We start from the raw sequence: 25,925 nt of genomic DNA on the forward strand, positions 1-25,925 counted from the left end.
AAGGTTATATCTAACTTTAGCCTCTGCCAAACCTCTGGGGACTGTGGACTCTGTGCACACTGTACCTATTTGGGAACAGTATATACAGAGCCACTTTCCTACACCATGGTACACCTGACCATAGGTCTGTGTACTCAGCAGAGAAGCCAAGGAATGGATGAGCATGTATTCTCAGCCTCTTTATTGCCCATTGATGGGTACTGGGAGAAATCTGCACTGCCTTTCAGCTGCAGCCCACAGCTCTCAGCCATGCATAGCCTGTTATAAACTTCCACCCACAAACTGAACTCACAGTTAGATACACAGAAGTGACTCTTTCACAGTACACATTACACATGATTAATATGCTGCATAAAAAACACACATAAACACAACCTCCTGGAAAATGTAAATACTCTTAGAGAATGCAAGAGTTAGTAAAACATGAAATGTAAACAGGAACAACATCCCTGTTCCCAGGCTGAGTGGGGAGTGTGTGTTTTTTCCAGCTGTGGCTGTCGCCTTGTGGTGGGGCACTAGGAGGGGCCAGGGCTCACCTGCCGATCCACCCCCAAGCCACCAGCAGGTAGCAGTGACAGCTCCCGCAGTGACAGACCTGGCAGGGAACAGTGACAGCTTCCACAGTGACAGACCTGGCAGGGAACAGTGATAGATCCGGCAGTGGCACACATACCAGTAATAGATTCCGCAGTGACTGGTCCTCCTGTGATAGGACTCGCAGTTACAAACCTGGAAGGGAGCAGTGACCGAGCCTGCAGGAATAGATCCCACAGCGACAAAGCCGGCAGTGATAGGCCCCGCAGTGACAGACCCATCGGGGATTGGTGACAGGCCGGGCAGGAGCAACAATACACCCGTCAGTGATAGGTTTCCTTGGGAAAGACCCAGCAGAGAGCAGTGATAGACCCAGCAGTGACAGACTTTACTAGGAAGTAGTGGCAGTGGCAGAACCAGCAGTGACAGACTCAGCAGAGAGCAGTGAAAGACACGGCAGTGACCGTGACAGACCCCGTGGCAGACCCGGCAGTGACAGGCCCAGTGGTAAGCAAACCAGACACGGCAGTGAGACCCAGCAGAGAGCGTTGAAATACACCGTAGTGACAGACCCAGTAGGAATCACTGAGTGACAGACCCAGCACTGACAGACCCCGTGACAGACCCACTAGGAAGCAGTGACAGATCCGGCACTGACAGACCCCGTAGCAAGCAATGCCATACACGGCAGTGATGGATCCCGCAGTGCCAGTGACAGACCCGCCTTTGAAGGAACCGCAAGGACAGACCCGGCAGGGAGCTATGACAGGTCCCGTAGTGACAGGTTCCAAAGTGAGAACCCCAGCAATGATAAACTCAACAGTGACACACCCATCGGGAAGCAGTGACAGGCCAGGCGGGGAGCAGGGGCAGACCCAGAAGCAGTAAGGAGGCCCCCGCAGTGACAGACCCTGCTGCCTGCGATAGATCCCGCAGTGACCGATGGAGAAGGAGGGTGTGTGGGGGAGCCGGGCAGGGAATCCCGGGCCGGCCCCTCCCCTCGTCCGTCAGCTGGCAGTGGGCTCGCCCCCCGCCCGCACTCGGAGGCTGGAGAGGGGACGCCGCGCTTCGGTGGGTGAGTGCTGTCTCCGCTTTCTTTCTCCCCAAAGTCCCCGGTGCCCCGCCGGCGCGCGCTGCTTCCTGCGCTGAGGGTGCCAGCCTGACTCCTGGTGCCTTGGGTACGGCTGGCACGGACCGAGGGTCCTGTGCTCCAGCCTCCTGACACATCGCATACTTCTCATAAACGTAAAAACTTTCCTTCAAACCAACTCCGAGCCCTCTCCGTGCTCCGGGATAACGGGACCGAGATCCCGCCTCCCCTCGAGCCTCCACCCGGCTCTCTCCGGGCGGGACGTGGCTGGGCTGTGCTCGGGGTGTCAGTCCCCAGCGCTCTCGGTGTGGGGTGTGCTGGGGTTTGTGTAAGAGGGAGTGGGGTGAGAGGGGCGTCGGGGAATCTAACTCATTCCCGTTTCTAGGCCTGGACTTCGGTGAAAGACGAGGCTTGGGAAGGGCAGAGTAACGGGACATGAGAGCACAGCTGAGCGAGGCGCGGAGACCTGCCAAGAAGGGACGGGCTTTGAGGAGGGAAGGGAAGAAGAGGTGGAGGGGGAGCAGGCGATAGCGGAAAAGAATGAGAGAAACAGGGACAAGAGAGGAGAGAAAAGAAGAAGCGCCAGGGAAACCGGAGGAAGGTGAAGGGCAGAGAGCGAGAGAGTGCGAGAAATGAGAGAAAGAACTGTAGATGGTACAGAAACACGCGGACACCTAGGAAGAGACGGGGGCAGAGAGAGGCTGACGGCGACAGAGCAGGAGGAAAAGAAGGAGTGCGCGCATATTTATATGTAGGGGGAGATCAATCCTGAGAAAGAAGGCGAGGGAGAGACAGCAGCTTTAAAAAGCGAGAGAAGAGAGAGCGCAGGGGGCGCAGCCCGTGTGCCGACAGGCAGCTGGGAAGAGGCCTTCCTCAGTAACATGTTTCTGACCGCAATGTTATTTATTTTATTTACGGAGTTTCATATAGCGCGAACTTGACCCGGTGTCGGGTATCAGAGCGCATTACATAGCACCAGTTGCGTTACATGAGGACACATACATGTTTTTTTGTTAGGCACATTGAGTGGACAGTTTGAGCAAAACTGCCAAGAAAAGTCAGTTATAGCTGCTAAATAAACGGTGTCCGGTTCTCGGCGCTATGCCGTACCCGTTTTGAGTGGGACTCTGAAGAGGTGAAGCTGAGAGTGGGGCAGTCTGCACTCCCCCCCCCCCCCCCCCTTCCTCGCCAGTGGTAATTGATAGCAGACTGCAGTGGGTGGGTCTGCAGTGATTACCCGGGCGGGGCACTTGACACGAGTCTCTACCGCTGTGGGTGCAGTTTAACTGCTGATGTATCTGTTCGATAAAGTTTATGTGTAAATATCATCTGGGACTTTTTAATGAATGTTGATTCTTAAGGTTTGTGTAAGGACTGTTCTGTTGTGTTCGATGTTATGGGTTTTTATTCCAAATAAGTAGTAATCAAGTGATCTGTTTTGTTATTTTATGTTATAATTAATTATTTGGCACCCGAGCTGCCATGGGTGAAGCCTCACAACCCCACCGCGAACGACGCCTTCTCACCTTGGTTTAAAGGACTTGTTGCAGACTGGATCTTTCAGTGTTAATGAAAAGTGACTTGTGCAGTCAGTGTGACAATGCTTGTTGTTCGATTGTTGAAAATGATATGTGTTGACCGTTTGCTGGGTGTGGCCTGTGGTGCATCCAAGAGGTGTATGTGCCATCTGGTTTGTTTATTATCATACACGTTTGCATGTGTGTGTATTAACTTGATGTAGCGGGTGGTGTTTGTGTACTTGGATAGCCAACTGATGGCTTTCATGGGCTGTGTTGTGTGGAGTTGTGGAGCTCTGTTTACACACATTCTGTTGTATGTTGGTGGTTCCTGGCGGTGTGTGCAAGCGCTGCGGTGGGCACAGTAATATCCTTCTAGGTGGTACATCTGTGCAGGGCTGGAAGTGTGTTAGGTGTCCCATCTCATATTTTGTATTTGATGATGCCCTGTGCTATTTAGAGCTGTTGTGGGCACGCTGGCACACCTGACTCTATGATACATCTGTATCTGGGCTGGTGTTTGTTTGATCAGAGTTCTGTCTAACTCAGTTTTGTAGTTTGACTAATTAATAACATGGCGTTACTGAGCGAGGAATACCAGGTTGTGGACATTCCGTCCAACCAAGGCAGTGACCAGGCTGAAAATAAACAATCCCCTCCGCCATTCCCACTTTGGTCCAAACCTTTCAGGGATGTGGGATCTTATACAATATCTTCTTGAGCAAGGAACAAGATGCTTCTGAATTCATCCACTTTGCCCTTTTAGTGCCATGCCGCAAGTAGACCGATTAGGGCAGCGTTCCCATTATATCAGTATCGCAGCCTCTTTCATCATGCCGTGGCTCCTGGTCTATCTGGGCCTGGATTCCAGCAAGGTTCTGATTTTGCCACCTTTACACAGCACTGCATACAGTTGGGCAGGAAGCGCTAGTTCCTGGTTTGGAATGCCCTGTGCGTCTGTGCACACACATAAACATGCATGTCAAGGGGTATTCACAAACTAGTCTGCATCTCTTTCTGCACAGGAAAAGGTTGGAAATTGACCCCCATAAGGGTAGGTATGTTTTCCAGGGTGGGGAAAAGGTGGTCTAAGGGAAGTGAATTTGCAGTCGTTGAGCAGATTTTCACACACTCAGAGATGCATGTGTATATTTGCTCATGTCAGAATGGATTCACAAAAAATTGCTAAGAGTTGCTTTTAACAGATCTACTTCTACAAATTCTTCAAAATCTCTTAAAGTTGTACATTTGAATCAATGCAAGGACAAATTCCTGTAGGTGCAAATTTGTGACTTTGTTTTGAAGGAATTGGACCCTTAATTTATTTTCACGTTGCCCATAATGTTGCTCATAAAGATTTTACACTGATTCTACATTATTAAACTTTTTTAGAAAATATTGTCATGTATCTACCATATTTTGCTAAATGATGCAACAGAGAAATCGTATTTAAAATTGTACAATGGCTTTACAAAACATTTTTTTCAAGTTGCACATTTTTTGGTGCATTATTTTATTTTGAAAGCAAACAATGGCCAATCTTCTTTTCAGGCCTCTACATGTATTAAAATATTATCAGGGAACATTCTTGGAGAACTGTAAGTAGTGCCAAATTGTTGAACTCCCCAAACGTGTGTTCACATTTGTATACTGGAACCGCTGTCAGTAATGTAAGCTGAGCTCTCTGCATGTCTGTAGAGCACCAGCCCTAATAGAAATGTTTTTGCATTTCTGAATCCTGTGTACAAGTTTGAACAATGCACACACATGAATACAAAGCCTGCCTTAGTGCATACAGTTCTTTTTCACATAGCTGTAAATCGGCAGCCAAGCTGTTTGTGCCACAGAGAGTTCAGCTTATGTGTCCAGTGAATAAAAACGTGTTTCCTTTTACCCCAAACCACATGCCCTTGGTATCATCCTTTCCCTTTCCCATCATTCCATATATCCATGTTTTCATCCCAGCACCTATTCTTTCCGCATTCCATCCATCCCATGATTATTTTATCCGCATATCAGTTAATACATCCATTCATCCATCCCCAATTCAGATTTACATCCTTCCATCCTTTCATCATCCATGCACCCACCAATCATTCTTTTACAATTCCAACTACTGGGACATTCCATTCACGTTGATCACCAACCAGACATCCCAACCAGACATCCTATTGGTTTTCCTTTCATTTGTTATTTAACCCTTCTGTCCATTATTGCAACCACCATTCCATCCATCACCAGTTGATCATTTCATCCATCCACATCTATCCTTTCTCCCTTCTCTTCATCCATCATTGCATTGTTCTTTCCTTTTTTACACACTTTCTCCCTTCCACTTTTCTTTCACCTTTCATTCCTTCCTTTCACACTTCCTTCACTACACCTTTCCTTCCTACTTTCATTTTTTCTTCCCTCTCTCATTTCCAGTTTCCTATGCCCATCTTTATTTCTTTTCTCATCTTATTTTTGCTTTTTTCTCTTTCACTCTCCCACTCTCTCCATTTGCTGCTCTCGCTGTCATTTTTTCCATGTTTACATTATTTCTTTAGCTCCTCTGAAGCAATTGTGAGTACATTCGATGTGCTATATGAAAGTCCTAAATAAAAAAATATAAATAAATGTGTTCTGTTAGAAATTGTGCTGGTCTTGAATGTTGTTGGCCTATTAGTAGCCATTCAAGGCACATTTGAGGTATGTTGGGTGTGTGCAGTGTGCTCTGTTGTGTATCCTATGGGGCAGTGAACAGAAAGACCAAGATGGTTTTAACAATCAAAGATAAATATAGTAGCTAAATAAATTTATAAGCATTATTGAGTGATAAAACCAAATGTTACTGTATTTTTACATGAGGAAACGGCAGATGATTGGAGCTATGGCACTGACGTACAATGGTACTATTACTTGACTAGGTTCATATTTGAGATGGATAGCAAGAAACCATATGGTTTAAACGTGGACGAGGAATTCTATACATGTTTAGGTTAACGATTATTAAACATCTAGCTAAACAGTTCATGGCCATTGGCAATTAAATTATAGTTATTTGAATATTTGAGTTTTGGATCGAGGCAATTAATGAGACAATGCAGCAGCAGAATGGTTTTCACTGATATCTAAGTTCACTTGAGCAGAGTGAACATCTAGAGCCGAATGAAGAAATGTTGTGCGAAGTTTTGTGCTAGATTTGGAGTGTTACTTTAATCACAGGCAAATGTTTTATGATGATGTCAATATGAATTTTGTGATCATGTTTACATGGTCTGGTATATGCTGGCTCGAAAATGAGTTTGAACGTCAAAATCGCAGTTATAGGTGTATATGACTTGAAGAGTGCACATACCAGCCATAGATCATAGATCATTTAATGGTTTTACACAAGTAAATCAGACACTATCTAATATAAATCATGTGATAATCATGCAGTGATAAGGTGACATGTTTTTGGTTTGGACGTTTACTTTCAGAGTGAATCAGTTGGTATGTACAAAATTGTATTTTTAAATGTTTAAAGATGGTGGCTATATCCAGCATTGTTTTTTGTGTCCTATGTTTATGTTGTTAACTTAGACAAATTACTTAATGTGAACACAGACAATGGCGTTTATCATGATCACGGTTGCAGTGTTCAACCGAAATTCGTTGATAAGCTTCAGACTCAATAAATTCATTTTGGAAGCAGTAACCAGAGTGCTGTTTTCGTTCCTGATGGTGGAATGCATCTCATGATATTGTAACGTGACAGCGGGCGTGCTGTTTCTGTTAGCATCACTGACAGTTGGGAAGCACGCCAGCACCCTCAGTCTTTGGAGGAGAAAATGTGAGTGTGTGTATATATATACATATCTATATATCTATATATTGATATATATATATATATATATTATCTACTGGCGGTCGCCAGTAGATAGTTATAGTTAGGACCGAGTTTCCATAGGAAATCTGAAAATTCTACTTTGAATAACTTTGGCGCCGGTTGACGAATCCTCGTGAAATTTTCAAAACTAATGGGGCGCTCCGCTCAGCTCCTACCCTGAAAGTCTCGGGGTGATTCGTCAAGCGGGGGCTGAGAAAAAAGGGGGTCCCAAAACGCGTTTTTCCCATGCATTTTTCCATAGGACCTTTAGACACAGCTACAGCCCGAACGGCTGAACAGAGTTACTTGAAATTTGGCAGAGAGGTAGTCCTCAGGTCAAGGAAGTGCCTTTTGTAGGTCTGGTGTAAATCTGTTCAGTAGTTCCTGAGAAAATAGCATTTAAATCAATATATATATCTGTGGCAGCTTACGGTGCGCTTACCGTGCGCTTACGGTAAGCTTACCGTACGCGTACGGTGACGTGGGCGAGCGCGATTCTGATTGGCTGTTAGATCTTATTAAACATTCGAATCGGTCGAAACCAGGAAGTGTCGGCCGCCATTTTCTCACTCGCACTCTGAGGGGGGGACGAAAAACAAAGGCAAAAAACATGTAAAGGGGCTGTTTAGACAGCTCTTTACCACCTAACCTTGTTGAATGGTTCCCCAAAGAACCCCCAAGGCCAAAAACTCAATAATTTTTTATTTCGAATAATCGCCGATTACGCTTACCGTACGCAAACGGTAAAAAAAAAATAAAAAAAAAAAATTATCCATCCTATCGCCACCCCATGTGCAAATGGTGCCCGAAGGGCACCATATGTGCATGGCAAACAACATGAATGAAATATAAATGTTTAAAAAAAAAAAATTAACCATACTCTCCCCACCCCGTGTGCAAATGGTGCACGAAGGGCACCATTTGTGCATGGCATATGTATGCAATTAAAATGTAAATGTTTACCTTGCACAACGAAGCGCATAATATGCCCTCCATGTGCGCACGGTGCGCGAAGCGCATCGTGCGTACATGGCCCATCCAGCGTAACGTGGGCACGCGGTGCGCGTAGCGCACCGCGTGCCCACCGTGCGTGCACGGAACTAACTGCGTAAAGTGGGCGCGCGGTGCGCGAAGCGCACCGCGTGCTCACTGTGCGCGCACGGTGCGCGAAGCGCACTGTGCGCGCACGGAACGAACTGCGTTAAGTGGGCGCGCACGCCACGAATGGCGTAAAGTAACTTAGCATTTAAAAAAACGTACAAATTCACTGAAAAAACCATAGGTTTCACACACGTTATAGTTAGGAATTAGCATTTAAAAAACCTTGCAAATTCACTGAAAAAACCATAGGTTTCACACATGTTATAGTTAGCTGGACATTTTACTGATAAAAAACCTATGAAATTCCCCCGTTATAGTTAGTGCAGGCAACTATAACTCACGCGACCGCAATCCTCTGCTGATGACATATGTGTCTTTATGAAAAAAAAATATTTTTAATATATGTATAGCTAAAAATTTATGGAAGAAGACATGGGTAAATAAGTGTCTAAATACAGTATTCGCATCAGCAGAGGATTGCGGTCGCGTGAGTTATAGTTGCCTGCACTAACTATAACGGGGGAATTTCATAGGTTTTTTATCAGTAAAATGTCCAGCTAACTATAACATGTGTGAAACCTATGGTTTTTTCAGTGAATTTGCATATATATAAAAAAAAATATATATATATATATATATATATTTGAGTGATTGCGATTTAGGAAATTCATTTTTGTAATGTGGATAACTCAAGTAACTTCAGCACATGTACATGTCATTTGGCAGATACTCGACACGCCTAATACTGGGCCTTTGTTCCACATTTGGCATGGCGTGATCCTGGGGTTCACAAGTTATGCAAGCAGGGGACTTTTGGCAGCATGGATCCGAAATCCCCATGTTGAATTTTGTTCTCATATGCAGTCCAAACCACGGATAGATTTACATCAGATTTGGCCGGAAGGCAGGGTACTTTCCAGTCTGGACCATTTTTGTAGTTTCTGTAAATCTGTTCTCTGTTTTGGAAGATGGTTCATAAAAAAGAAACATATCCGCACTGCAAAGGGTGAAAGCATTGCTGACTCCTGGTATCTTTACTTTGTACCATCTGCGGATACGTCAATGGATGCGGAATTCTAAAAACATTCAGCATTTTGATTGGTTGGCCTTGAAGTCACATTCAAATATGAGGCTATGCTCTATTGACATTGGCTATGAGAATCTGATACATTTATCTCCACTGAACATATTGTATCCTGGATTCTCGAAAGTCAACTACGGGTTCAACATGGGTGACAACGGTTTCTGGGGCACCGGGGGCTTCTCCACGTACATAGGTGCTAGTAGTGATGAGGATGCATTCCAAAATGGCTGATAATTTGAGCATCCCCAGAAAAAACAATGGGGGGTAATCCAGGGAAAACATTTCCAATAACTGAGGTGCTGTTGCATGCATGCGCTGTCGATGTTCCACGGCACCGTGGATGTTAAATTGACTGCAACAAACTTTCTTACACAGTTTCATAAAGTCTTCGAAGATTTTGTCTGGCATTTGCCCTCCGCTGTCCTAGTCTCCTGTTACCACCAGCAAACTTTCCAGGGCTCTGGTCTGGTTGATGTGGTATCTACCCCGAAAGGCTCTGACGAAGCAAGACAAACAGACTATACCCTGGGGCGGGCAGAGCAAAGAAGGGACTCAAGTATCGCTCACCTGAAAAGAGAACGAAAGATCTGTTCGGGGACACCAAAAAGGAGAGCTTCGGGGAGAGATTTCTCAGCACCCTATCACAATACATTTGTAGAGAGATGAGGCCCTGGTGAGGGCCCCCGATATAGAACCACTCAACACGAGCTGTGCCCCCTATCACTGAACAAGCCTTACATGCAGCCTATTGAACCAGTCACTTGTACCCTGATAGTTACTACGGGGAGAACTCAGAGAGCCCATGGCTAGCTGGAAAAAGTAAAACCTAAAGGGTGCAGGGAAAGGTTCTGGGATGAAGATGTCAAAGAGAGGAGGGCATCAGTAGAAATCACAATAGACCATCCAATAGCCGAGGCCGCGTGCTCACGCCTGTGCTTCTGGGGAGAAATGGTGCCTGTGTTACAAGAATAGGCGAAGGCAGCACAACAGCTTTTAATACACCAGAGGCTCTGACACGTGGAAACGGGATGGACCTGGAATCATCTGACATATGTGAGGGAGGGTCGGACACCAGAGCAACTGGGACAAGACTCATGATAACATGAACAGAGAAATATGGCAATGGAATAGCAGAATGTCTTGTCGCAAGTTTCAGGAGAGTGAGAACCAGGGCACAAGTTTCTAGAGCGGGACTAACGGGGCACAAGTTTCTAGAGCGGGACTACCAGGGCACAAGTTTCTATAAAGGGACTACCGGGGCACAAGTTTCTATAAAGGGACTACCAGGGCACACGTTTCTAGAGAGGGACTACCATGGCACACGTTTCTAGAGAGAGACTACCACGGCACACGTTTCTAGAGAGAGATTACCGGGGCACACATTTCTAGAGAGAGACTACCGGGGCACCCGCTTCTAGAGAGGGACTACCAGGGCACACGTTTCTAGAGAGGGACTACCAGGGCACACGTTTCTAGAGAGGGAGAACCAGGGCACAAGTTTCTAGAGCGGGACTACCAGGGCAGACGTTTCTAGAGAGGGACTACCATGGCACACGTTTCTAGAGAGAGACTACCACGGCACACGTTTCTAGAGAGAGATTACCGAGGCACACATTTCTAGAGAGAGACTACCGGGGCACACGCTTCTAGAGAGGGACTACCAGGGCACACGTTTCTAGAGAGGGACTACCAGGGCACACGTTTCTAGAGAGGGACTACCATGGCACACGTTTTTAGAGAGAGACTACCAGGGCACACGTTTCTAGAGAGGGACTACCAGGGCACACGTTTCTAGAGAGAGACTACCAGGGCACACGTTTCTAGAGAGAGACTACCAGGGCGCACGTTTCTAGAGATGGACTACCAGGGCGCACGTTTCTAGAGACGGACACGGGGCACACGTTTCTAGAGACGGACACAGGGCACACGTTTCTAGAGAGGGACTACCAGGGCACATGTTTCTAGAGAGGGACTACCAGGGCACACGTTTCTAGAGAGGGAGAACCAGGGCACAAGTTTCTAGAGCGGGACTACCAGGGCACACGTTTCTAGAGAGGGACTACCGGGGCACACGTTTCTAGAGAGGGACTACCGGGGCACACGTTTCTAGAGAGAGACTACCGGGGCACAAGTTTCTAGAGCGGGACTACCAGGGCACACGTTTCTAGAGAGGGACTACCAGGGCACAAGTTTCTAGAGCGTGACTACCAGGGCACACGTTTCTAGAGAGGGACTACCAGGGCACACGTTTCTAGAGAGGGACTACCAGGGCACACATTTCTAGAGAGGGACTACCGGGACACACGTTTCTAGAGAGGGACTACCGGGGCACACGTTTCTAGAGCGGGACTACCAGGGCACAAGTTTCTATAGTGGGACTACCGGGACACACGTTTCTAGAGAGGGACTACCAGGGCACAAGTTTCTAGAGAGAGACTACCAGGGCACACGTTTCTAGAGAGGGACTACCAGGGCACACGTTTCTAGAGCGGGACTACCAGGGCACACGTTTCTAGAGAGAGACTACCAGGACACACGTTTCTAGAGATGGACTACCAGGGCACACGTTTCTAGAGACGGACATGGGGCACACGTTTCTAGAGACGGACACAGGGCACACGTTTCTAGAGAGGGACTACCAGGGCACATGTTTCTAGAGAGGGACTACCAGGGCACACGTTTCTAGAGAGGGAGAACCAGGGCACAAGTTTCTAGAGCGGGACTACCAGCGCACACGTTTCTAGAGAGGGACTACCGGGGCACACGTTCTAGAGAGGGACTACCGGGGCACACGTTTGTAGAGAGAGACTACCGGGGCACAAGTTTCTAGAGCGGGACTACCAGGGCACACGTTTCTAGAGAGGGACTACCAGGGCACAAGTTTCTAGAGTGGGACTACCAGGGCACACGTTTCTAGAGAGGGACTACCAGGGCACAAGTTTCTATAGAGGGACTACCAGGGCACACGTTTCTAGAGAGGGACTACCGGGACACACGTTTCTAGAGAGGGACTACCGGGGCACACGTTTCTAGAGCGGGACTACCAGGGCACACGTTTCTATAGTGGGACTACCGGGACACACGTTTCTAGAGAGGGACTACCAGGGCACACGTTTCTAGAGAGAGACTACCAGGGCACACGTTTCTAGCGAGGGACTACCAGGGCACACGTTTCTAGAGAGAGACTACCAGGGCACACGTTTCTAGAGAGGGACTACCAGGGCACAAGTTTCTAGAGCGGGACTACCAGGGCACACGTTTCTAGAGATGGACTACCAGGGCACACGTTTCTAGAGAGGGGCTGCCAGGACACACGTTTCTAGAGAGGGACTACCAGGGCACACGTTTCTAGCGAGGGACTACCAGCGCACACGTTTCTAGAGAGGGACTACCGGGGCACACGTTCTAGAGAGGGACTACCGGGGCACACGTTTGTAGAGAGAGACTACCGGGGCACAAGTTTCTAGAGCGGGACTACCAGGGCACACGTTTCTAGAGAGGGACTACCAGGGCACAAGTTTCTAGAGTGGGACTACCAGGGCACACGTTTCTAGAGAGGGACTACCAGGGCACAAGTTTCTATAGAGGGACTACCAGGGCACACGTTTCTAGAGAGGGACTACCGGGACACACGTTTCTAGAGAGGGACTACCGGGGCACACGTTTCTAGAGCGGGACTACCAGGGCACACGTTTCTATAGTGGGACTACCGGGACACACGTTTCTAGAGAGGGACTACCAGGGCACACGTTTCTAGAGAGAGACTACCAGGGCACACGTTTCTAGCGAGGGACTACCAGGGCACACGTTTCTAGAGAGAGACTACCAGGGCACACGTTTCTAGAGAGGGACTACCAGGGCACAAGTTTCTAGAGCGGGACTACCAGGGCACACGTTTCTAGAGATGGACTACCAGGGCACACGTTTCTAGAGAGGGGCTGCCAGGACACACGTTTCTAGAGAGGGACTACCAGGGCACACGTTTCTAGCGAGGGACTACCAGGGCACAAGTTTCTAGAGCGGGACTACCAGGGCACACGTTTCTAGAGAGAGACTACCAGGGCACACGTTTCTAGAGAGGGACTACCAGGGCACAAGTTTCTAGAGCGGGACTACCAGGGCACACGTTTCTAGAGAGGGGCTGCCGGTGGCAAACACCCACAAATAACTCAAATGCCAGTTCTAAACAACAGAAGAAGCTCGCTCTGGCTTTCAGGCAGAGGACTCCGATCACCTACTTTGTGCAGGTGGTGACACCCCAAGCAAAAAGTGTTTGAATAATGCCGGAGCCGAAATAAGTTAAGTTCATGTGGCACTGGAGGATGGATGAGAGTGAGATCTGCAGTGACAGAGAGCAGCAAGTAGCCCACAACCTCTAAGTTAAGGTGTAATCCAGACTGTCCATCTCTTTAGTGATTCCTACACCCTCTAAGTTGAGGTGTAGGCCACCGGTGAGCATCCAGACTGTCCATCTGTTCAGTGATTCCTACACCCACTAAGTTAAGGTGTGGGGCACTGGTGAGCATCCAGACTGTCCATCTCTTTAGTGATTCCCACACCCTCTAAGTTGAGGTGTAGGGCACCGGTGAGCATCCAGACTGTCCGTCTGTTCAGTGATTCCTACACCCACTAAGTTAAGGTGTAGGGCACTGGTGAGCATCCAGACTGTCCATCTGTTCAGTGATTCCTACACCCACTAAGTTAAGGTGTGGGGCACTGGTGAGCATCCAGACTGTCCATCTCTTTAGTGATTCCTACACCCTCTAAGTTAAGGTGTAGGCCACTGGTGAGCATCCAGACTGTCCGTCTCTTTAGTGATTCCCACACCCTCTAAGTTGAGTTGTAGGCCACTGGTCAGAATCCAGACTGTCCATCTCTTTAGTGATTCCTACACCCTCTAAGTTGAGGTGTAGGCCTCTGGTGAGAATCCAGGCTGTCCATCTCTTTAGTGATTCCCACACCCTCTAAGTTAAGGTGTAGGCCACTGGTGAGCATCCAGGCTGTAAATCTCTTCAGTAGTTCCTCAAGTGCAGAGAATTTGGGGGTCGTTGACTCCAAGGTTAAGGTAATCTGTTCCAAACCAAGACAAGGTGGATTATTTATCAATGAAACAAAAATGGCAATTGGTTGCCAGGGTGTTTAAGAGGGTACCAATCCATTCAGAAATTGTTTGAGGTTCAATCGAAGGAGCAATGTTTCGGTATTTACAAGTGATTTCTGCCTTTACTTCAATAGGGTTACATTTATGGCGTCATCGCGACACTGCCTGGGCAGTCTTGAGAACTCCGAGACCCTGGCGAGAGGAGAAGGGTGGTGGGGCGGAAGTGAAGATGGGGGGTACCGGAAGTGAGACAGTGAGGTCTTTACTCCACACACAGGTATCGGAGGGGGGATGGGAGATGTGCTGTGCTCCAAGAGCAGGGATTGACGGTGAGAATAGACTGGATGCCAGTGAGAGGCATCAGCGCCTGCAACAAGCTCGGAGCGTGTGTGGCGAGGGAGTGGGGCGGGTGTGAGAGGAGTTCGAGGGAAGCTGTTGACCACTCTCAGCCATTCTCTGTCCGTGTCAGAGGGCAGGCTCCTGCTCGATGCGTTTATCGACAGAGCCCAGAGCTAGATAGTGTTGTCAGACGCACGCTCCTCACTGCCCAGTGCTTGTGCCTTCTGTAAGGACAATTGCAGGGAGAAACTAATCCCAGGGTGTCCAGACAAGAACCTGTGCTGTCGAGCCCCCTCCCCCGGCCCCTCGTGCTTCCAGAGCTAGGCCCAGCCCTGGGCGGCCTGCCTGGGCAGCAGCGCCTAGCGCCTCTCCCCATATAGTGCTCAATATAAACGTGTCCATTGCGTGCCTTTGGTGAGGCTCCCAGTGGTCTAGGCCTGGCGCAGAAGCCTGCCCTGATTTCTGGTAACAGGTGCCAGCAGGGACAAGCTGCCAAATGCATGCATGGGCCGAAGCCAGGAGGCGTGGTCTGTGCAAGAGAGAGAGCGTGACCGAATACACGCACGCACGCACCCTTTCCCCGCAGGAAACGGGCTGCAATTAGCTGGGGTAACACCTACCTTCAAGGAGCTAGGGCTGCCCTCTGTTGTCCCCAGTCGGCTTCGTCATTAAATGTTGCCTGGTGCTTTCTCGAGTCGAGTCTTTTAGTGAAATGTTTCAACTGGAACCAAACTGATGGCAATTGTAGTGTGACCTGCAGCTTAAATCTGAATGTGTATTTTTTTTCTTAGTAGCCGGTTGTCATGGTGATCCTTTCCCAGCTCATTCAATGTATGCTTCTATCCCATTGCCTCCACATGGGCCTTCGTCTTCCGCGCACTCCAGCCAAGGGTTCCTACCAAATAGTAGTGGATTTTTTTCCCTCGCCAGTAAGACTCACTTCCCTTTTCCTGTCACCGTAGCTTCCCTTGCCGGCAGGCTGCTCTCGACGCTGCAGGACAGAGTGTAGTTGTTTTGCATCAGCCTCAGGGGGCCGCAGCAGCGAGCACACTCCATGGCCCATTGGTTTGGAAATGGCCCTTCAAGGGCAGGTCCCTTCAGCCACATCATCAAACCACACACACACATGACTCGATGTCAGGGTCGCCAGGCTGCATGTGGGACCACCCTGCGAAAGAAATCTGCACAATGACAATCTTAAAGTCCAAAAATGTTTAAGAATAAAATATATAATCTGTGCATCACATGGTGGGACAAGAAGTGTTTCCCCATGCAAATAGCTAAAAGAAAACAAGTACAGAACCCCAATATGTATGTATGCTTCCACCCACAAGGCTCCAATGGGCTTCATGTGACAACATTTAAACAAAAGACTTTATAGGTTAAGAAAGTGAAATCATGGGGTAGTGCACTGTCACGCTTCAAACTGATACAAGACTAAACTTTCAGAGCTGAGCAGCTATTGGAGAATTCTCACCTCCGATGATGGACATGAGAGTGAAGCTCTACACGTCAGAGTTGGGCATTGGTTTAGCACGGTGCAAGAACATGGCTGCTGCTACTACAGTTACACTGCGGCAATATTATTAACTTCTACAGTCCTGAGAGTAGCAGTCCTTGAGGAGGTAATGAGGAGGATTCTATGTTAAACATTAAATGGATGTCGGTGGAGCTATGTGGGATATAAAGAATGTATACATGTGGAGTTAACCTTAACCATCTGCTCTGTAACATAATGTAAAAGCCATTCATAAAGTGCTTGTTCACCGTCGACCTCTTGGAATGGTTGAAGAGGTTTGTGGACATTTGTGAAATATTGAAAAAATAGCTGTACTCATAGCGCAAACAGTAAAAAAGTCCCATCAGGTGGGTCTAAGCAGAGAAAAAGGACAACTACCCCTTCTTTTCCTGCTATTTGAAGGGAAACTTCGTAGATGAGCTTAAGCCAACCAAAAAGTTTGGAGTGGAATGTAAGAACGAGCTCAAGAGCGATATGATCACGCCAAGTGCGGTGGATCACGCTTAAGACCGTGAAGTCGATGGAGGACATATCCAGGAGCCAAAGAACTTTCGTTGAGAGTAACTCTCAAAGTTGAGTGTAGAGAAGAGCAAATGAACAGCAACATTTGAGATGATATGGAGACCGGACAGGGCGGTCCTAGAGAGATGCAAAGTTAGAACATTTGCAGTAATTAACTCTTGTGGCTATTACAGTGGTTACCGACAAAAACATTCTACATGACAGGTTCAGCCGGGGCAAGATTATCTTGAGCTGTTTAAGTTGGGAAAACAGAAAGAGGCCACTGCAGCGACCTAAGGTGTCAGAGCAACCTCAGAGCCATACTGCAAACTTTGAATGTGTAGCAGTCAAGCACTTTTTTGTAACATTTTTGCATGCTAACTTACTATAAGTTTAATATTTACGCCTTTACTTGCTTATCATAGCTGCTTCTATGTACAGCGCTCTGATACCCTTACGGGTCATGTTTGCGCTCTATAAAACGTTTCAAATAAATAGCGTAGAGTCAGAAGCACTAGCAGGAATCATTCACCTCATCCGTTAGAGGTGAAAAACTCCTTGTAAGTAGTCAGGACACTTTAAAAGTTTTCTGATCTTGGATTCCTCTCAGGGGCTCTAGCAATAGATCCCATTGCCCGGGTTCCAGCACTTGTAAACAGCACCTTATGCCCGACGTTTCTTACAGTGGGGCTCCTCCAAAGGTGGGTCCGTGCGTGATTTTAAGTCGGGCAAAACCTTCACTTGGACGATGCATTGTTCGCCTTCTTTTGCTTTCTCTCACCCGCTTTTTGTTGCTATCTTGTGCCTCTGTTCGGTCATTTCTTTCATTCTCTCACCCGCTTTTTGTTGCTCCCTTGTGCCTCTGTTTCACTCTTCTTTGTCTTTCCATCACTTGCTTTTGGCAGCTCTTTTTTCACCCCTTTGAGCTATTTTGCTCGTTTTCCTCTCTTTTGCTCCCCGCAGCCCCCTAACCTCCCGCACTTTGGTACTGCCTCCCCCGCTCCTTACCTGCTTTCCCTGCCACTCTTTCTCGTGGCTCTGTGCAGCATTGACACCGCGCCTCCCCCTCCAAGGACCTACTTAACAGTGGCTGCTGTGCAAACGTGCAGCAGGCCCGCCAGAGGATAGCAGAAGGCTAGCTCATCTACACCCATCCATGCCTGTACTGCACACAGCGCCAGGAACCCTGGTCTGACCACCACCTGGCGATACTCCACAGTGCTCCTCTGGGCACTCAACCTGGGATTCCGCTCCTCCCGTTGATGCCACGCGAACCACAAGGTAGGAGTTTCTCTATCAGCAACCCGCTCGTACGCCCCACACAAACACCAGCAGCAATATCAACACCACCACATGCCACAGCAAACTCACAAGACAACACTCACTTGCATGCATTCTACTCAACACATGATCGCTTAGCAAACACGCGACCAAAATCTGGGACCTGCTGAGCAGCGAAGCACTGAACTCCCTCTTTATCACGGAGATCTGGCTCCTCTCCACATCGTCACCTAACATCACTGCGGCAATACCAGCAGGCTACAAAATGATACTACATGATTGCATCCACAAGCCAGGAGGATGACTCGCAATCATCTACAAGGAATCCATCAAATGCTCAACATTCACAGAGCACGCCACCCCATTCATTGAACATCTGCACTTTATACATGTCTAAAATTTTCACCATGAAAGGAACCCTCGCCTACCCACCACACAGACTGCAAGCCACCTTCACCAGCCTCATCACCAAATTCATCGCCCCTCTCACCATCGACTCCAGGGCTTACATACTTCTTGGCAACCTCAACTCCCACCTGGAAGAGAGAACCAACCCCTACTCCAGAGCACTCCTCGAAAGCCTGTGCAACATCAGACTTACCCAGCTCATCCCAGGAACAACACACACTGCAGGACGCACATCGACATTATAAAATAGAAATCCACCTCACCACTCACATGGACTGCCTACTCCATCATCCACTTCCAAGGCAACATACCACAAGTCAACGCATCCAGTAGTAACAGCCTACCAAGCCGCAGCTGGGGCAAAATCTCAGAAACAGACTGGCTCAGCGCCCTAAGTACAGATCAGCCTAACCCCACAGGCAACCTCAACAAGGACATCACCAATTTCAACAACTGGATTACGAACTGCCAGACTCCCTCACACCAATCAAATCTAACAAGCAAAGAAGATCCAACAAGCAGGCCCGCTGGTACCAGAGGACCTTTGAGACGTCAAGAGGTACTATAAACAGCTGGTAGGATAATGGAGAGCCAGCCACGTAACCACTGATAAAACCACCTCCAAGGCTGCACTCAGATGCTACCACCAGCAACTAAAAGACATCAAGAATAGAGCACTAGTGGAATGCATCAAAGGATGCTCCAACGGCAGTAAGAAGATCTTCTCGGTCATCAAGGACTTCAAAACACCCTCAACCCCCATCAAAAGCATCACCCCTCCAAAGAACTCTGCGACGACCTATCAAACTTCTTCCATAACAAAATTCCAAACATCTACAGCAACTTTGCACGCCAACCTGAATTTAAAGGTAAGGGAGGACAGTGGCAGTGTCTCCCGACTCCGCTTGGCGTCAGGTAAATCCTTGTCAGAGCGGAGCATTGAGCATCGAGCAGTCAGCATATGTAGCGTGTTATTGGCATTGTTTAATACGTTTTTAAATCACTTGAGGCGTATTTTAACTTGCACGCATAATTGCAACCACTTTCATCTTGGGTTGTATTTTATTTAGTGGACAGCCTATTGTTCATTTCTGTACTGTGAGGGGCTCTGGGGGCCGGATTCTGTCTTAGCTCGGTGTTTCAGCCTACCCGCCCTGGTCCGACTCGGTAGCCAATACCGTTGAGCGGAGGGCGGGCAGACAAGAGCAAGACACGCCCAGTAACCCCGTAACTGTCGAGCGGTTAGCGCTCTAACATCACTCCACACAGGGCTATTTAGGCGGCGAGGAGGTCCGGTCATTTGCGGTAAGGGAGGACAGTGGCAGTGTCTCCCGACTCCGCTTGGCGTCAGGTAAATCCTTGTCAGAGCGGAGCATTGAGCATCGAGCAGTCAGCATATGTAGCGTGTTATTGGCATTGTTTAATACGTTTTTAAATCACTTGCGGCGTATTTTAACTTGCACGCATAATTGCAACCACTTTCATCTTGGGTTGTATTTTATTTAGTGGACAGCCTATTGTTCATTTCTGTACTGTGAGGGGCTCTGGGGGCCGGATTCTGTCTTAGCTCGGTGTTTCAGCCTACCCGCCCTGGTCCGACTCGGTAGCCAATACCGTTGAGCAGAGGGCGGGCAGACAAGAGCAAGACACGCCCAGTAACCCCGGAACTGTCGAGCGGTTAGCGCTCTAACATCACTCCACACAGGGCTATTTAGGCGGCGAGGAGGTCCGGTCATTTGCGGTAAGGGAGGACAGTGGCAGTGTCTCCCGACTCCGCTTGGCGTCAGGTAAATCCTGGTCAGAGCGGAGCATTGAGCATCGAGCAGTCAGCATATGTAGCATGTTATTGGCATTGTTTAATGCGTTTTTAAATCACTTGCGGCGTATTTAACTTGCACGCATAATTGCAACCACTTTCATCTTGGGTTGTATTTTATTTAGTGGACAGCCTATTGTTCATTTCTGTACTGTGAGGGGCTCTGGGGGCCGGATTCTGTCTTAGCTCGGTGTTTCAGCCTACCCGCCCTGGTCCGACTCGGTAGCCAATACCGTTGAGCGGAGGGCGGGCAGACAAGAGCAAGACACGCCCAGTAACCCCGGAACTGTCGAGCGGTTAGCGCTCTAACATCACTCCACACAGGGCTATTTAGCCCCTCGGAGGTCTAAGCGCGCAGCGGTTGCGCGCAGAGGGGCGCCATTGACGGCGCCGAAGACAAGCCAAAGACCTGCCCGTCTGCGCCCGTCCGCGACAGGACGGGGCCAGGGGCTATGGGGCCAAACAACACTGACCACCCATCTTCGCCGACTCCACGGATGACCTATTCAGCACAGGTACTCCATGAGATAGGCGGTATTCAACATCAGTTACAAGAATGTATGATGGGAAGGTGTCTCCAGTTAGACAGCCCATTTTCTTGCCGCTTTTGTCGAGCTCAGTTTGGCATATTTATTGAGGAGACTTGTCCTAATAAAAGTACCTATTCTGCTAGCGTTAATATAAATGGAAGTAAAACTGTTGTCGGAAGGAAAAACCTACTTTGTAATATTAGGTCTCTTCCCAAACATACATCAGAAGTGTGGGATTTGATTTCTACTAGTGAGCCTGATTTTTGTTTTCTCACAGAAACTTGGCTCAAACCCCATTCTAATCCAGCGATTACGTTAGCAATTCCCTCAGGCTACAAAATAATTAGGCTGGACCGCCCTAGTAAGGTAGGAGGGGGGATAGCCATTGTACACAAACAAGATATTCATTGTACCATCTTGGCTGAATTGAGCTCGCCAGTTATTGAATTATTGGTTTTTAAATTTTATTATTCTCCTAAAAACATTCAGATGGGGGCTTTGGTGTATCGCCCCCCAGGACCATGCACTAATTTTTCTAATACACTAATTGAGGTTCTTGCCCCTCATATTAGCATTGACAAGGACTTTTTACTGGTGGGGGATTTTAACATACACAGTGATCTGAAAGACTGCAAAGAGGCACAGTCTGTGTTAAATGATCTTTCTCTACTTGGGCTAACCCAAAGGAACTTTGGGCCAACGCACCGGGCAGGACACACATTAGACCTGATTCTATCCAAATTTCCTGCAGTCACATGTTCTCCTCCCACTCAAGTAAGTTGGACTGACCATTATATTATTGAATTTTATTCTTCCTACCCTAATAACACTTTGCACAGACCTATCTCTCTTCCTTGTCTTCGACGGCAGTGGCACAAAGTTAACAAAGAAGTCTTTACCAGTAACTTTATAGAGCCCTCTGTTACTATGTTAGAAAATGTGGAAAGTGCTCTAAAAAAGCTGGAAATGGCTTCTAGAGCAGCCATAGATAAGATAGCCCCCATAAAGAGTTTTAAATCTCGGCCTGCTAATAAACAGGAAATCTGGTTCTCCAAAGACCTTAAAACACTAAAACAAGCAGCCAGGAAGTTGGAGAAAATATGGAGGTCCTCCCATTTGGAGAGTGATAGAAAGCGCTATTGGGACTCATTATCCAGCTATCATAAAGCAATCCGGAGTGCGAGGAAAATTCACATAACCTCTCAAATCACGGCAGCAGGGAATTCTCCCAGGGTCCTTTACCAGGTGCTCAGCTCGTTTGTTAAACCAGTAGCATGTGAAAGCATCGAACTTGCGTCTCAACAGCTCTGTAATGGTATATCATCTTTCTTCTCTAATAAAATTGACACCATTTATGAGAAAATTGTGGTATCTAATAATGCCATGACCACAGACACAGTTTCTACCTTTCAAAACACAGAATTCGATCATGGCATAAACACTCTGGACACCTTTCCCTCCATTACTTATGAGGATCTATCTGTATTGGTCAAACAGATTAAAAGTGGTAGTCCAGACGATATTATTCCAGCCAGATGAATTCCCACTCTATTTGACATACTAGGTCCCACGATCATTAAACTCATTAATCTGTCCCTGAGCATGGGATCTGTCCCCAAAGAATGGAAACGTGCATTGGTCAGGCCTATCAGGAAAAATACCACCACTGCTTGGACCGAATTATCCAACCTAAGGCCTATCTCACTGTTACCTTTTCTGGGGAAACTTACAGAAAAGTATGTTAATAGACTCCTTTCCAACTATATCGAAACTGTGGGCGGCCTTGACCACTCTCAATCTGGCTTCAGGCCAAAACACAGTACAGAGTCTACATTACTGTCTGTTATGGACGACTTGCACATGCTCCAAGATAAAGGCTATTCTGTGATCTTAGTCTTATTAGATCTATCAGCAGCGTTCGACACCGTGTCTCATAACATTCTTATTGACCGGTTGTCGAACGTGGGGGTTAAGAACAAAGCCCTGGCATGGCTGAGAAGCTTCCTTTCTGAGCGTACCCAGACTGTCACCATGGGTACGTATCGCTCAGCAGAGGTAAAAGTCTTGAAAGGGGTACCACAGGGCTCTTGTTTAAGCCCAACGCTTTACAACATCTACGTGGCTCCCCTGGCAAGAGTGATGCGTAAATTTGGCTTTATCCCCGTGTCATATGCTGACGACACGCAGCTCCTCTTCCCTTTTAAGACTCTTACCTCGGAATTGAGGAGATCTTTCTCTGCAGGCATGGAAGCTGTAGCAAGTTGGATGTCCACCAACTACTTACAGTGTAACGTTAGTAAAACGGAGGTCATGCTGTTCGGTGAAGCGAAAATACTCTGGACTCCAGACTGGTGGCCTCCTGGTCTGGGCGTAGCTCCTGAGCCCAAACAGATAGTTAAAAACTTGGGGATTCGCCTTGACCAGGATTTGTCACTAAAACAACATACGAATTATGTCGCAGGCGTATGTTTCCATACTATTAGCCTGCTACGTAAAGTCTTTCCATTGCTGCCTGACCAATTCAGGAAGACGCTGGTGCAAGCCCTTGTTATGAGTCGGATCGACTACTGCAATGGTCTCCTGCTCTCGGCAAATGAGGGAGTATTGAATAGACTTCAGGTAATACAAAATACTGCGGCTCGCCTTGTTCTCAATGCTCCTCCTAGAACAGCATCAAAGCCACTTTTAGAAGAACTGCACTGGCTCTCTATCCGTCAAAGGATAAAATTTAAAACTTGCTGCCTAATACACAAGAGCCTAAATAGACAAGGTCCACTATATCTGGAAAAGAAATTTATTCCATATATTCCAGCCAGAATGCTCAGATCCAGTAATGGGCACTTACTGGTAGTGCCGCGTGCCAAGAAGGCCAGGCACGGAAGTAAGGCACTATCAGTGTTGGGACCTAAATTGTGGAATTGTCTCCCTGTAGCTATTCGTTCCTGCTCCGAACACCTGATGTTTAGGAAACAACTTAAAACCTTGTTGTTCACAAATGCGATCTAGTGACTTCTGCATCTTCCACTCTTGATAAAGGACTATCCCGTCTGCAGCGCAGAGATACTCCAGCTGGAGTCGATTCTAGCGCTATAAAAACCTGCAAATAAATAAATAAATAAATAAAGAACTCATTGCCAACTTTCCCATCACCAACCAAGATGGCCACCTGACCGAATAAATAACCCTCACCAAAGACGACACAGCGACAATCATGCTGTCTATCCACTCAGGGGCCCCTGTGGATCTATGCCCGACCACATGTACAACCTGGGAACTTCACCAACCAGCACAGCCCTCACCTACATCACCAACATCACCAACACCTCCTTCAGCTCTGCCACACCCCCGATGACTGGAAACATTCTGAAGTTACCGCCCTCCTCCATTAGCCATCAGCCGACACAAACCAACTGAGCATCATCTGACTTAACTCTCTGCTCCTTTACCGAGCCAAAGTAATTGGGAAGGCCATCAACAAATAGCTCACAACCAACCTCAAGCTTCACCACCTACTAGACAACACCCAACAAGGATTCAGAAAGAATCACAGCACTGAAACAGCACCCATCACGGCCACCAATAGCATCTGGACCATCCTGGACCAAGAAGAAACAGAGGCTCTCATCCTGCTCGACCTATCTGCAGCCTTCAACACAACCTTCCATTACAGTCTCAAGAAGACTCCACAAAGTAGACATCCAAGGATCTCTACTCAACTGGATCTGCTCCTTCCTCACAGGAAGAACCCAAAGTGTCAGAGTGTTACAGTTCACATCAAAAACCAAGAACCAGATCTGCGGAGTTCCCCAGGGATCCTCCTCAGCCCTACCCATTTCAGTGTCTACATGACACCGCTCGCCAACATCATCAGATCCCAAGGCATCAACATCATCTCCTACACCGATGACACCTAACTAATCCTGTCCGTGATGGACAAGATAACCACCATCAGAGCCCATTTCACCAACCGCATGTCCATCGTAGCAGATTGGATTAGAACCAACCGCTTAAAGCTAATTTCTAACAAGATGGAAGTATTGGTCTTCAAAAACAAGACCTCTCCATGGGACTCCACTTGGTAGCCGTTGGAGCAAAGAACAACACTAACACCCACCAACCATGCAAGAAATATGGGGATCATTCTAGATGACAAGCTCAACATTACGGCACAAGTCAATGCAATGAACTCCTCCTGATTTCATATCCTATGCATGCAAAAGATCTTCAAGTGGCTGTCACAGAACACCAGACAAACCGTCAAGCAAGCACTCATCACAAGCAGGATCGACTACAGCAACGCACTCTACACCAGAATCCCCAAGCAACTCTTATAAAGATTTCAGACCTTCCAACACGCCACTGCAAGACTCATAATCAACATCTCAAGCCACACCCACATCACACTGCACCTCAAGGACCTCTATTGGTTCCCCATTCAAAATTGCAGTCAATCCTAACTTCTCAAACCAAACACAAGGAGATGATAGACGGAGTGCTAAAACTTTTCAGACACTCACCCCCAGTCACAGATCTGGGTTGAATCCATCATCATTATTTAGCTCACTTCGCCACCTTAGTTCAGACCCAGCTATATGCAAATCAGACTTGGCCCTGTGCCTCATGGGAACAGTCCAGCCGGAATTGCCAAGCCAAGTCTTCCCTGAACCATAAACAAGCATCCTGGGACCGGTTTCTGGGCAACACCCTTCATCAGCCAGGCTAGCTTGAATCCAGTGTAAAAGTGAGCAAGGGATCCACGTCTGGGCATACCCTGCCAACTTAAGGCGGGCTGGACTGTTCCCACGAGGAACAGGGCCAAGACTGATTTGCATATGGCTGGGTCCAAACTGGGGTGGTGTGGTGAGCAAAAGAATGATGGATTTAGCCCAGATCCTTGTGACTGGTGGTGAATGTTTGCATTGTCCTGCATTCCGTCCAGCAATTGTTTCTTTTGCAATCCTAACTTCTCACACACACATACAAAGCCTTACACACCATTGGACCAGCATACTTGAACAGTAGCATACTTTCACCAGCCTGCCAGACACTTATCCATCACTCTCACTCACACACACCCTGAATTCACAAAAGATCAGCAGGAGGTCGATCGTTCTCCTACATCGCACCCAAAAAATGGACCAACCTCCCACAGCACATCAGGGCTTCCTCCTCACTTCTTGAGACCTGGCACTTCAAATAACTCTGCAGGAACCACTCACCTGTATACCCTCACGGGTGATAAGTGCACCCG

At 47.7% G+C, this 25,925-nt stretch overlaps 1 protein-coding gene across 7 annotated transcripts in view; it reads left to right on the plus strand.

The window, feature by feature from the left end:
- The first annotated feature begins 607 nt into the window (after positions 1–607).
- The window catches only part of LOC146809397 (protein kinase C and casein kinase II substrate protein 3-like), a 241,572-nt gene continuing 216,254 nt past the window's right edge, over positions 608–25,925 (plus strand). For 3 of the 7 annotated variants that reach the window (XM_085616226.1, XM_085616230.1, XM_085616232.1), the window contains exon 1: positions 608–1,609. The gene's annotated coding sequence lies outside the window, so the exon portion shown is untranslated. Of the gene's footprint in view, positions 1,610–2,122; positions 2,226–25,925 lie in introns of those variants that run through there. The other 4 variants (XM_085616231.1, XM_085616233.1, XM_085616227.1 and 1 more) reach the window with 3 other exon arrangements.

The sequence above is a fragment of the Triturus cristatus genome, chromosome 7 (assembly GCF_964204655.1).
Source record: "Triturus cristatus chromosome 7, aTriCri1.1, whole genome shotgun sequence".
Taxonomy (NCBI): Eukaryota; Metazoa; Chordata; class Amphibia; order Caudata; family Salamandridae; genus Triturus; species Triturus cristatus.